At 37.8% G+C, this 12,806-nt stretch overlaps 1 long non-coding RNA gene across 1 annotated transcript; it reads left to right on the top strand.

Moving 5' to 3' along the window:
- The first annotated feature begins 2,087 nt into the window (after positions 1-2,087).
- LOC108371089 (uncharacterized) lies at positions 2,088-12,228 on the top strand. The gene is made up of 3 exons (XR_001848714.1): positions 2,088-2,718; positions 10,821-11,227; positions 11,988-12,228. It is a non-coding gene; the product is annotated as an uncharacterized LOC108371089 (long non-coding RNA).
- Positions 12,229-12,806: the final 578 nt, after the last annotated feature.

The following is a 12,806-nucleotide window of genomic DNA, read 5'->3' as shown; positions in this document are numbered from 1 at the left end:
AATACTTAATATTTTGCTATTATATTCAAAACAATCAAAACGAATATTTTATGCACCGTTTTTAACTTGAATGTGATCTTAATAATATTACGTTTTCTACGTTTAAGTTAAGCGGCTGTGGCTCCGACACAGCCTCCAGGTCAAGACGAAGGCGCTGAACTGATCCTTTTTTTCTAGAAAAAAATCGACTTTATCCGAATTTTGGTACCACAAAGTTCGATTTCCAACATTCGCCATTTTGGAGCTAAAATCCGATTAAACCTCGAACGCAGAAGCAAGGTTGAAAGTTGAGCTAATTTATTCGTCGTCGTCTCCGTCGGCTTTGTGCATGTAACTTAATAAGCAAAAACAACGATAGCTGTTTTATTTAAATTTTTACAGCTTCGAGACTGAAAATTCGTATAAACAAAAAAAAATAATTTTGAACTAATTTATTTTTAAATAAAGTCAATACGGGCCGAATTCACAGTGCTTAGTTAAATCATTGTTAACTTAACCACCAACAAGAGTTTAGCTATGAATTTATATTCAGAGTCACATAGTTCACTATGGAAATTCGTATCGCCTGAAAAATATATAAATTCTAAAAATCATTACTTTTCTATTCAAATTTGAAATTCGTTCCTTGAATTCGGCTTGCTGGTTTAAACTTTTGTTAACTGAGCGTTGTAAATATGAAATTCTTATTAGTGGTTAAATACGCACTGTGAATTTGGCCCTAAGGTGTAGAAATTTGGTTGTGCAATAATTTTTTTTGTCGCTCTAACCCAAAATCCATAGCCTCTTGCCTTTACGCAACCTATAACGAAGCGCTCCTGTTCTCCACCAACAATTACACGAGTTAACAACAGAGGGCGCGCAAATCTATAACAGTTCGGTCATGAACCTTACACCTATAGAAAAAGAAATTGCCTTCCGTGTCACCTGGTAGCGAGTAGTGCAAAATGCTTTAGTCATGGTTGCCAGGCTTAGTAGAAAAAAAGGAGGAGCTATGGAGTGACAATAATTTTTCATAAAAAATCTCTCTTTTAAGGTGTATTGAACAAATAAGGTAAATTTAAATCGAAAACAGTTTTATAAAATTTTTTGATTTTTGAAATATGTGGTGTTCTTTGTTTATACAGAAATTTTTCACACAGGAAAAAATGCTCATTTTAAAAGCAAGTTAGTTTTCTTTATCGAACATCCACACTACCATATGAGCGCACATCTTGCTGCCTCTCGCTGAATTCATTGGAATGCACTACCGGAAGTACAGGGTGAACTAGGGAGAGAATAATCTGNAACAAAAGAAGGTAAGATTTGTATCTAAAAAAGACGTTTACTAATATTTTATAAAAAATACCTTTACAAACTTCTTTTCCATGCTAGCGTCCATTTTGGTTTACTTATAAATTTGGCATTTCTCCTCGGCGCAAAAATAATCGATAAAACCAGGTTGAACACTGCAAAGTTATCGATTTAATCTGAGATAATTTTTTTCTGATTACAGATTAACCAGGGACGAATTTTGTTTGGCTAATCGCCTTTTCTAATTACAGATTGGGGAGTTCAGCTCCCCCTAATGAGGATAATCTATTTATATGTAAACCTAGTTTACCGAAAATGAGCATAAGTAAAGAATAAGCCCCTTCGAGTTAGAAAAACATTTTTGGTGCAAATTAATAATCGATTCCAGTTCCAAACTCGAAAGAAGCATCGAGTATTTACATCTAATTGACAAGTTTTAACTACATAATTATTTGATTGTTTTTTATTTTTTATTATTTTTTTTTATAAAAATATAGTTTATTCTTAAACAAAAATCGTATAAAGCCAAGTTTCAATTTTTGTGCAATATAAAATGATCAACAAACTTTCGTAAAAATTTAAATTTTAATTTAAATTTCTTAGAAATATTCAATTCAATTTAATAGGGAATTTACATGATTCCTTTCACAGGCGAACTTCATTGAACGCGATTAGTTGAAAGGCCGTTTACACCAGGCGATTGNTTTTCAAATTCAAGACTTGGCAACTCTGCTATTCTTCTCTCATATCTTCTTGTCATTCGTTTTTTTGCATTCGCTATTTTATTCTATACGCGATTTCCACTCATTCTAGTTTTGCAGTGCAAAAAGTGAATTCGTTTTTCTGCGGAGCCCATTGCAATGAGTGAATAATTTTTGTGCTAATTGGAAAATAAAAAGACAAAACCTTGCAAAGTTGTGAAAACCTCTTAGCAACTGTGCGGAAAACCGGACTGCAAATGTTCTATAGTTTTTGCGAAAAAAAATATGCAAACGAAAAAAGGTTGTGAAAAGAATTACCAACAAGAAAAAAGTGCAGGAAGAAGCAGAGTAGTGAACTAGTGAACGAAGCAAGTGAAATTGCATGTATTGCACAAATGCAGAATTAAATACAAAACAAAAAAGTAAAAAGATTGCTTGAAAAATCTTTGCAATTTTTTTATGTGTTTGAAGTTCGGGGGTAATTTTGTTGAAAATTCCGTTTGGTAAGCTTTGTGCAGTGATAGACACAAAAACAACTGCTGATTGCAGTCGAGGGGGTAAAACAAAAGCAACAACGCGTGCAGCGCAGTATCGTGGGGCGCAGAGGAAAAGCAGCAGCAGCAGCGTTGAAGAAGCAGCTGATTTTCGTTTGACGTTCCGGTGGTGTTAGGCAGAGCGCTACAGCTGCGCTAACTGCGCAGTTCGCCATTCGAAAGAACAAAAGAAGGTAAGATTTGTATCTAAAAAAGACGTTTACTAATATTTTATAAAAAATACCTTTACAAACTTCTTTTCCATGCTAGCGTCCATTTTGGTTTACTTATAAATTTGGCATTTCTCCTCGGCGCAAAAATAATCGATAAAACCAGGTTGAACACTGCAAAGTTATCGATTTAATCTGAGATAATTTTTTTCTGATTACAGATTAACCAGGGACGAATTTTGTTTGGCTAATCGCCTTTTCTAATTACAGATTGGGGAGTTCAGCTCCCCCTAATGAGGATAATCTATTTATATGTAAACCTAGTTTACCGAAAATGAGCATAAGTAAAGAATAAGCCCCTTCGAGTTAGAAAAACATTTTTGGTGCAAATTAATAATCGATTCCAGTTCCAAACTCGAAAGAAGCATCGAGTATTTACATCTAATTGACAAGTTTTAACTACATAATTATTTGATTGTTTTTTATTTTTTATTATTTTTTTTTATAAAAATATAGTTTATTCTTAAACAAAAATCGTATAAAGCCAAGTTTCAATTTTTGTGCAATATAAAATGATCAACAAACTTTCGTAAAAATTTAAATTTTAATTTAAATTTCTTAGAAATATTCAATTCAATTTAATAGGGAATTTACATGATTCCTTTCACAGGCGAACTTCATTGAACGCGATTAGTTGAAAGGCCGTTTACACCAGGCGATTGTTACTTTCAACTAAAAATCGCCTGAAAAATCGCCTCATGTAAATTCCCTATAATAATAATAAAGTGCAAGTACCCATAACTGAAACAATAGATATCCTATTCAAAATACTGACAGAAAAAACAGGAAACAGAGAAATCGCCGTAGAGATAACTAACGCACTCAGAACGACGTTGCGTCAAAACTACTTTAAATTTAATAACAACGTATACATGCAAGCAAACGGGCTAGGCATGGGCAACCCCACATCGGCGATCCTTATGAGGTATTCATGCAGAATTTGGAAGTAAGGTACATGGAGTATCTTACGTCGCAACTAGGAGCGACGTTCTACGCCAGATACGTTGATGACATAATACATAATACTTCCGACCACCCTCATCAGCATAAAAAAGCTGCCTTTAGGCAAATGGTCAATAGAATTGAGCAAATACCACTAACGAAAGAAGGATACAAAAACGAACTGAACGCAATATATGCCATAGCGGCTAATAACGGATACAAGAGAGATCTGGTAGAGGAAATCCGAAGGGAGCACAAAAACAGAAAGCCAAACAAAGAAAGAACAATGACACAAATTGGGCGGTATTAACTTACAAACTAGCAAAGCTGTTCCAGAAACACAACCTTCGCACATCATTCAGAACAAATAACAACGCAGGACGGATACTACGGAACACCACAAATCAAGAAGACCCATTGGATAAAAAAGGAGTGTACAAACTAAAAATCTTCGACGGCAAAATAATAAACGAACAAACAAATACCGCATCGGATGTTATATTCGAACCCTTAAAATTATTTTACGAGAAAAACAAAAATAACAACAGGCATGGACACTCCGAACACACCACAAAGTACCACAAGGACAAAAATCACCGACTTTTACTTACATATCTGCAGGCAAAAACTATACAGAGACAACATAACGGATGTTAATATCGAGACAGCGAAGATTAACCTATTACCTGCTTCTGAAATAAAAAAGGATACCATGGCGTTTCTAATAATTAATCATCGACGAAAATCACATTACCTAAGATAAATGAACATAAATTAAGGACAAAAACTCGAACCAGACAGAACAAAAAATGAGACTGAAGATGGCACAATGCCGAAACCGGTTTGTCTGCAAACCAAACTTGACAAGTGATGACGGAACTTCGTTCCAAAATAAATCATCTTACCACCCTGTCGGAAAAATCAACCAACACCAACATTTTTATAGTACTCTAAAATATCAAAATTAAGTGTAAAAAACCCTTAAGTACTCATACTTTCAGAAATTCATTTTCCACAAACTGTAAAAGCTTGTGTTTTCAATTGCTACCAAAATATACGTTACTACACAGTTCTTGCACAAAATGTTTGAACAAGTACAGTTATTCAGGCAGGTTTTTAGCGACTACTTACCCCTGTTTAAATTAGTTATCCTGCATCCGTTTAAGGGACTATGATTTAAGGGGTATGCACCTGGAATCCTCGAACACTTATTAGGGAAAATGTCTGCCCGGCAGTTTGATGTCCTCAGGAAGACATCGTCGCCATCCAAGACATCGCCTAGGCCTGAAACATGACAGCCTGCAGTACTAGGTTCTTTCTAAAAAAATTTATCAGCTTACGTAGTTGTTTCCAGATCGAAAGACGAAAAACCAAATCAATCAAGGGCCAAACACCAAATCTAACCACTATACTGTTGCAGCCACGTCTTTTACATACCTCTGTAAAGCTGAAACTATTCGCCCATCAATACAAGGAAAGCGCATCGTCAAAAAGGTGCAATCAAAACAGAAGGTCAATTTATTCGCCACTCGACTTTCATACCCGCTCTCAGAAAACGCTCTTCAACAAACATGCAATATGTAAGTGGGACCACATCTATCGTACTGCCGCCTAAGAAGTTTTTGGATTTCAGCAAGTCCGAGGGAACAAATGGTACGACGAGAAATTTTACGCAGCTGTAGAAAAAATAGACTTCGTCCGTCAGTTCGTACAGATGTCTTCTGACGAGTCTTGGCGAAGGCTCCGTTACAAGCAGGTGTCTGTTCGTGTGCCCACGTCTGTAACACCCTACCAGGAATTGCTTACAGAGCATTGTGTTTTACTCCCTTACGGGGAGTATTTGAGCCTCATCGTTTAGATGGTGTTGTGGCGACATCAGAAGGCAACCAGTGGCTGTTCGGAATGCCGTGTTTTGTCAGGTCTATAGCTTCGTCCACTGCGTTCTGCGGGTCCCCGATGATCACAAGGGCTCTGCGAAAATTTAAAATTGCCTTTTATCTTGCCAGCAACGTTTCTTTGTCTTTGCCCCAGGTGCTGCCGGCTAGCAACACTGTTGCGGCTCTGTACTCTATTGAAAATTGCGTTTGTATGCGCCAAGAAGGAAGGTGATTTCCCAGCGGACCTCTGACCTCCTTCGTTCAGGTGGTTAAGCCGGTTGCCGAGGATTTCGTAGGCGAGAGGGTTAGGCTCCTGGCACTGAAGAAGTTAGAAAGTTTGGAAGGGTAACCGTTCAGTTTCGAGCACAAGTCATCAATTCCATTCCCGGACGCCATTATCGAGCCGTCGTCAGCATAAGAGACAATAGAGACTGCCCCTGGTGGCTGAGGCAGCTTTAAAATATAATATTTAAACAGCAGCGGTTTACTGGTTTTATCACTCAGATAAATCGCCCTGTGGGAGAGATGAAGTCTCAATCTCTTCTTGTAGCGTGGAGTGGGTGACGGTGTTAAACGCCTTTGACTGATCCAACGCTACCGGGACTGTTCTCTCACAGGAGCGGGTTTGGTTCAGACCACGAGTTATCTAAATATTTATGGCGTTAGTGCTGTTGTTGTGCTTTGCACTTAACGGAACCCATGCTGATGTCTCGCTGGGATCAGGTGGTTCGTATAGTAGCAAAGCCTCAAGTTTCTTCGCTAACAAACTATATGACTCTCCTTTGTTGGCCGGTTTCCCCGGTTTAAGCAATGGGACCACACTCCCCATTTTCCAGATGTCCGTAATGATTAGAGTGGTCATATTCTCTTGAGATAGTTGAAACTTTTTTGACGTGTCTGCCTATAAAAAGTGCCTATTCGTGTGCCCAAAACCTGGTCAGACGAACAGAAACTTCCAACTCGGCATGTTTTTTTGTTATCTTTTACTTGAAGCATCTGCGCCACATTAAGCAAATAGTTTTTGGGTGTCGCTACCCTCCGTCCACGGCGACTTCCATCATTATATCTGCTCTCGATTCGATTGAAAGTTGCGTTATATTTATACATACATATAAAATGGATAGAAGCGCACGCCAGCACTATTCCTAACTCTCCTCATCTTCATAGCGTTTCCAATAAGTTGCACGCAACCGTAAATGAAACTTGTATAATATTTACAAAGTTAGTCATGTTTTGTGACATCATTTTGTAATTCTATCCAGTTACTTAATCTTTTTTAACATTCCTAGCCGTAGAATGAAAGAGAACCCACTCCACTCATCTCCGTCAATTTAGTATTATGTTAAAAGCTCATTATGTAAAGTGTATTTTAATTTTCTTCAAATTTTCTAGAGTTGCAGAGTTTATTGTATGCAAATGAGAAAAACTGTTATTTTCTTAATCATCATTTGCATCAATCTTCGAAAAATTACAGTTCAAACAAACCAACAAACTAGTTCTCAGTTACTCACACAAAAATTACTATTTGAGTACTCATCAATTACTTACTTTATTACATAATCTTGTTTTCCCTCCAGGGCTCTCACTAGTTTACGTCATCATTGCTTCCAAATCAATGTATTGTAAATAAACTGTACACCAAACAAACGCTGCACTGCAATAGACAAAGCTCTAATACACTTGTTAGTGGCATTTTCACGCCTTGCAATTAATACCGCGCAAAGTAATTAAAAGTATACAATACCGACTTATGTATGTATGTATGTATGTATGTACGATATATATTTATTTCTAACCTTTGTCGTGTCAAACGTTAAATACCAATAGTTTTTGCTGAACACAACATGCAAAGCGAATTCTTCATTGAAGTGATAAAAGCTTGAATGCTTCTTCCGCCACCACACAGTAAAGTGAGCCAGATAAATGGAAAATGTGCAGTGTACTGCACACGCTCAGGGACATTCGGAAGTATGTTGGTTACCGTATTGTTCTTGGTGACTGTTCATTGGTATGTATTTGTCAATATCAGTGCTGTGCGTGAACTACTAGAAGGAGGTTTATTACTTAGGCCACCCAGTGAGCAAATGATGGTAAACTGGAAGTTTGTGAATTCTTAATTGAATTTGGTTTTACGTCAGTAAGAAAGCAGTTTCCTGAATTTGCAAGAACTCTTCGTATGGCCCTTAAAGCATAAACCGACGACAGCGTTGATCCGGATCAACTCGGGAAATAACTGCAGTTAATCAGGATTAAGTCCGAGTTAATCCGGATCAACGCTGCCGTCTGTTTAGCTTTTACACCGTCTGAATGATCTTGAATCTTGTTACATTAAACCGATCTTCGATGGCCTTTTATAAGCAAATCATTTTTTGGCCTATGTAGAGAACTTATGAACTTTGCAATAGGCGCAGCTAGATTTTGGAACCCTCTGACTGTGATGTGGTTCCCGTGGCGTTTATCTAATCTATGATGTATTTTTCAGCCATTGATGCCAAATCACCATGGCATGATTGTTTTGAGGTGATGTATGGTTATCTCCATGAGACCACCAAACCGATTAGCAGGGTTACGCCGCAAGGGGGCGTATAATCGCCGCTACTTTGGTCGCTGGTGATCAACAGAATACTTACTGAAGAAAGTGGAGGGAAGAACTGCCGAGCTTACTGCATGTCCGGATGATATTTCTGTCATACATAGTAAGCGTTAAGTGTCTGTCCACATTCAGCTCACTTATGAGCCAAGCACTACGGGTGATACATTTTTGGGCAATCGAAGTGCGGCTTAGTATCAACGCGTAAAGACAGATCTGGTACTCGTCACCAGTAGATATTAGGGTCCGAACTGATCCAAGCTCAAGCTGGTTGGGGCGACCCTTTTTGGTTGAAGCAAAACATAGAAACCTCGAGATATCCTATAGTAAGCTGTCGCGGCGCATCAATGTGGAGGAGAGAGCGAAGAAGGCCTCCTTGGCATTCAATTCATGCCAAAAGATGCTGGGCTGCATCTGGGGCCTGTCGCCTTCTCTTTCTCACTGGATCTTCACGACGATAGTCCATGATAGTTCCATGGGGTATTGGTTTGATGGACAAAAATATTTCTTAAGAGTGTAGAAAGTGTATATCGACGGCTTAGTGGAAGATCGACCTATCTCGGTAGCCGGTTCGAAAACTCCATATCTCAGAAAACTTTTCAACAACGCACTACTTCAGAATTTGATTGAAAAACGCCCTATCCCAACCGAAAATCCGAATTCTGAGATAGAGCGTTCTTGAAAAGTTCTCTGAGATATTGCGATTTGGATCCGGCTGCCGAGATAGGTCGATATTTCACTCAGCCGTCGATATAGGCTATCAATGATCGGCATGACAAGGGTACTTAGGACTACACCGACGGTAGCACTCTAAACCTTGTTGCACCTCTTTCCGGCGGACCTATCGGCCAAGAATATAGCGTTAAAAACTGCCGCTAGGCTCTATGCCACGGGTCAGTATGTGTGCAGGTCTCAAGATCAGAGTGGTATAGCGTCTACTTTACTTGGACGGATTGATGAATGTTGTATGGAATGTGGCTTTTGTAATGACGGGAGGACTTTTTTTCTCGTCGCCCCACTTCATTCAAAATGGCTACTCGCTACTTTTTCGAAAATATACATAACTGTCAGCAGTGACGTGGATCCCGAGTCGTGAATACTGTGGCTCGATGGCAGGATTTACTTCATTTCATCTTCGTTCACCTCCCAACTCACTCGCTTCTCTTCCATACCTAACTTGGCAAAGGACGTAACAGACGTCTGTGGTTACATCTTTTCCGGCATTCACCGGGCCGGAGAGGCGAGTTTCAATTTTGACGGAGCTGGTTATTTTGCCGAAAGTCATTTCACACAGCCGTATTCATTTCGCAGGAATAGAATATTCTGACATCCGGGCGTACAGTCATCTTATTTCCAAGATTCGGCGTTTGGTGATTACCTGATGCACGGAGGATTTGTTAGGTCTATAGCCACACTACTAAGGCTCAGTCACTTCGATGCTGGTGAGCTGTTCGTCAGCAGGCCGTCACATCCAGCAAATTGCTATTCGTACCCCGTCATAGTCGGCCGGTATCGATTCAGTCGTCATCGACTGGGAATTCGGGTTTACGGAAGGTCCGCCTCGCTTCCCTCTTCAGCTCCCTCCATCGAACTCACAAAGCTCGCGTTGCGCCTAATCGCAGAGTAGCTCTGTTGGTAAAATATTTTTTACATTGAAGCGGCTTTCTATTCATCATCCCACCAGTTGCTCTTTCGGGCGAATATTTTGACTTCCGGGTGAGATTGCATTTTTTCGAGGAAGATTCAATATTTCTGTTGCTAATCGCACATTTTTTGCTGCACAGAAGCGTCTGCATTTCTGGGCTGCTACAAGTTAAGTGATCCTAGTCGAATCGTACTTGCATCTAGAACACCGGAATCGTGGCTTCTGTCCAGCCATGTAGCTATGTACTGTGTTGTTGGATTTTCTTTTGTTGAATCATGTGTCACGTGCCGGCAAAGTCGAGCAGCCTCAGTTCGTTATCGGAGGTTTTGTCGTACAGTCTTGAATTTTCCGAGGGTGCGACCAAAAACCTCTTACTCGTCCCCTGTAATTGAATTCAATTAAAAGCAAAAAAATTTTTTTACAAAATATATTTTGAGTTCTATCAATTTTAGCAGCGAAGCGCCCACTTTTGACTTTTCAGCATTTAAAAATAATGTCACGAAATTGAAGCTTCCCATTAAGCTATTTAATTATTGCTCTCATGGCTTTCCCTTTATTTCTTTTCCACTGAATTAGCTAACAACTTAAAAGTCCTGAAGCCACTAGAATATTATAAGCTGGGTAAGTGGCTGCATTTGCATATTTGTTTCGCCTTCGTCTGCCTGCGTTTGAACGTCGTTTTGTATGAACGACTCTGACCTTCAAAGGCTACACGAGTTTTGCCAATGCACTTATTAATGGATAAACACAACACGTACTAAAAGGGAATAAAACAAATGGAAATAGACGCAATACATACATACAGTGTTACAACAAAAACGTTTATAGTACGGCTCGCTAGTAGGAGCTGAGGTTCCATTTCGTAGTCATTTGCTATATTTTATGCATACAACTACAGCCAATAGCATGAACTAAAGCAACAACAAAAAATAACACTATCAAATGCTATCAATGCGTAAAGTCATTAAAAAGCACTAAAATCGTTTTTTCTTTTGCCTATTTTCCGTTACAGAATCTACGCTAAAAGGCTGAATCAATCGCTCGCGTATAGTTAAAGTCGATATCGGGAGCGCAAAATTAGCGAATGAAAAAGTGAATCAAAAAGTTGGTAACTATATAAACAGACCAAGTGCAAAATAGAATCTGCCGCCAAGTCCAAAACAAAAAAAAAAAATGATTTTCCAAGCGCCCAACAATTTGTCACCTTTGGCTTATGCGCATACTTTATGTGATACTTCATGTATTATGCCAGAGAGGATTACGATAATAGTACTATCAATTGAGTCGGTGTTTTGTGATCAGCGCCAACAACAACAACAACAACAACAACATGATCTGCATGCAGCTGTTAAAGAGTAAAACGTTCAAGGCAAAACTATTTGTTTAAAGGCTGCCTGTACCTTACTACTGCATCCCCAGGTGAGCAAAGTGCATGCATATACATACATATATGTACATTAGGATGGTACAAAAAAAAAGTCGGAATTTTAATACTCTCACCCCCTAGGATTGTTCTATATCGAGAAAATATTTAAATGTCGCTCAAAGTTTTCCATGTATTTTATTTTTTTATTTTTTCCCCCCACCTTCGTAGAAATGGTATAGAATTCTTGAAAGATAATATTTTTTGATCGGAAAACTTTGTTTCTTTCTATTTTAGCATTTTTTAATACTAAAGATTTTTTGTTGGTCACCCCATTGCATTTTCTGGGTTTTTTGGTTGACCTATAAAATTAAGTTACTATGAAAAAATCGTTAAAGAAACAAATGGGTATTATTACTGAAAATCTCCTGAAGAGAAAGAGAGTTTTGTGATCGAAAAAATACTGCCGTTAAAGAATTCTATACTATTTCTACGAAAAGTTGTTTTTTTCCCATATAAAATACACGGAAAACTTCAAGCGTTTTGAGCGACCTCTAAATATTTTTTGATTAAAAAAAAACAAGTAGGGGTGCATTTTTTCGGTATAAAACAATCCTAGGGGTTGACAGCATAAATATGCCGACATTAATTTTTCACATGCATTTTTGGACCACCCTAATGCACATACACATGTGCTTGTTTTCCTTATTTATATGAATGTATGAAAAAAAAAACTTTTTGGTTTCACTTAGAGGAATTTTCCAACTTTTAGTTTCTTTCTCACTTTTCTACTTTTATTTTGTGTCATACTTCCAGCATAAAGCGTTGTGAAGCCTTGAAAGCAAACGATTATGTTAAACAGTACCTACTTACTGGACTATTGAAACAACAACTTAGCACAACATTAACAAGAACTTTGTGTGATTTGTGTTGTTATAATAGTGGTTTACATATGTACAAGTATTAAAGGAAAACGATAATAAGTATAAAGGACCTAAACAACACAGAGAGAAGTGAAAGATTGCATTCGAGTGGCCATCGAATTGGTAAGTCTTTAATTATAGTTCTTAAAATTACTATTTTATTTAATAGACCTTTTTACATGCTTGTATATTCACTCGGCGACAAAGCTAAGTGCACACCTTGTTCGAATATAATATTTATAATTATTTTCATGATGAAATATTTTGCATTAAAGATTTATGAAAATATAGTTCATTCTATAACATAAACCATATAAATTAAAGTTTCACACTTTATATAAAGTTCACAAAAATTTAGAAAAATTACATCAAAATTTTCAACTTTTTATTCAGAATTTCCAGAAAATTTTCGGGTTTTTTCAAGTTTTGTAGCCCATTAAATTTTAGTCTAATGAAGTGCAAGTTTCAACCGGCTTAAAAATGGCGTTGATTTTTGAAAATTTTTTGGATTTTTGAGAATTTTTCGAATTTTACAGGAGAGCAAAAAAAAACGGTTTATTCTTTGAAGGCATTGCCTTGATAGTCGATATTTTCTCTAGCTATTATTTTACAAATCTGTTGTTTTGATAACGATTTCTATGCATAAATCTCGATGCCTGGAGTTCAGTGTTACCAAATCTCATTTTTGCCACAACGGCGGTTTAGGCGGTTT

The sequence above is a fragment of the Rhagoletis zephyria genome, unplaced genomic scaffold (assembly GCF_001687245.7).
Source record: "Rhagoletis zephyria isolate East Lansing unplaced genomic scaffold, Rhagoletis_zephyria_1.1 Rzeph_scaffold_04695, whole genome shotgun sequence".
NCBI lineage: Eukaryota > Metazoa > Arthropoda > Insecta > Diptera > Tephritidae > Rhagoletis > Rhagoletis zephyria.
Note: the sequence above shows the minus strand (reverse complement) of the source record. Positions and strands in the feature narration are given on the sequence as shown.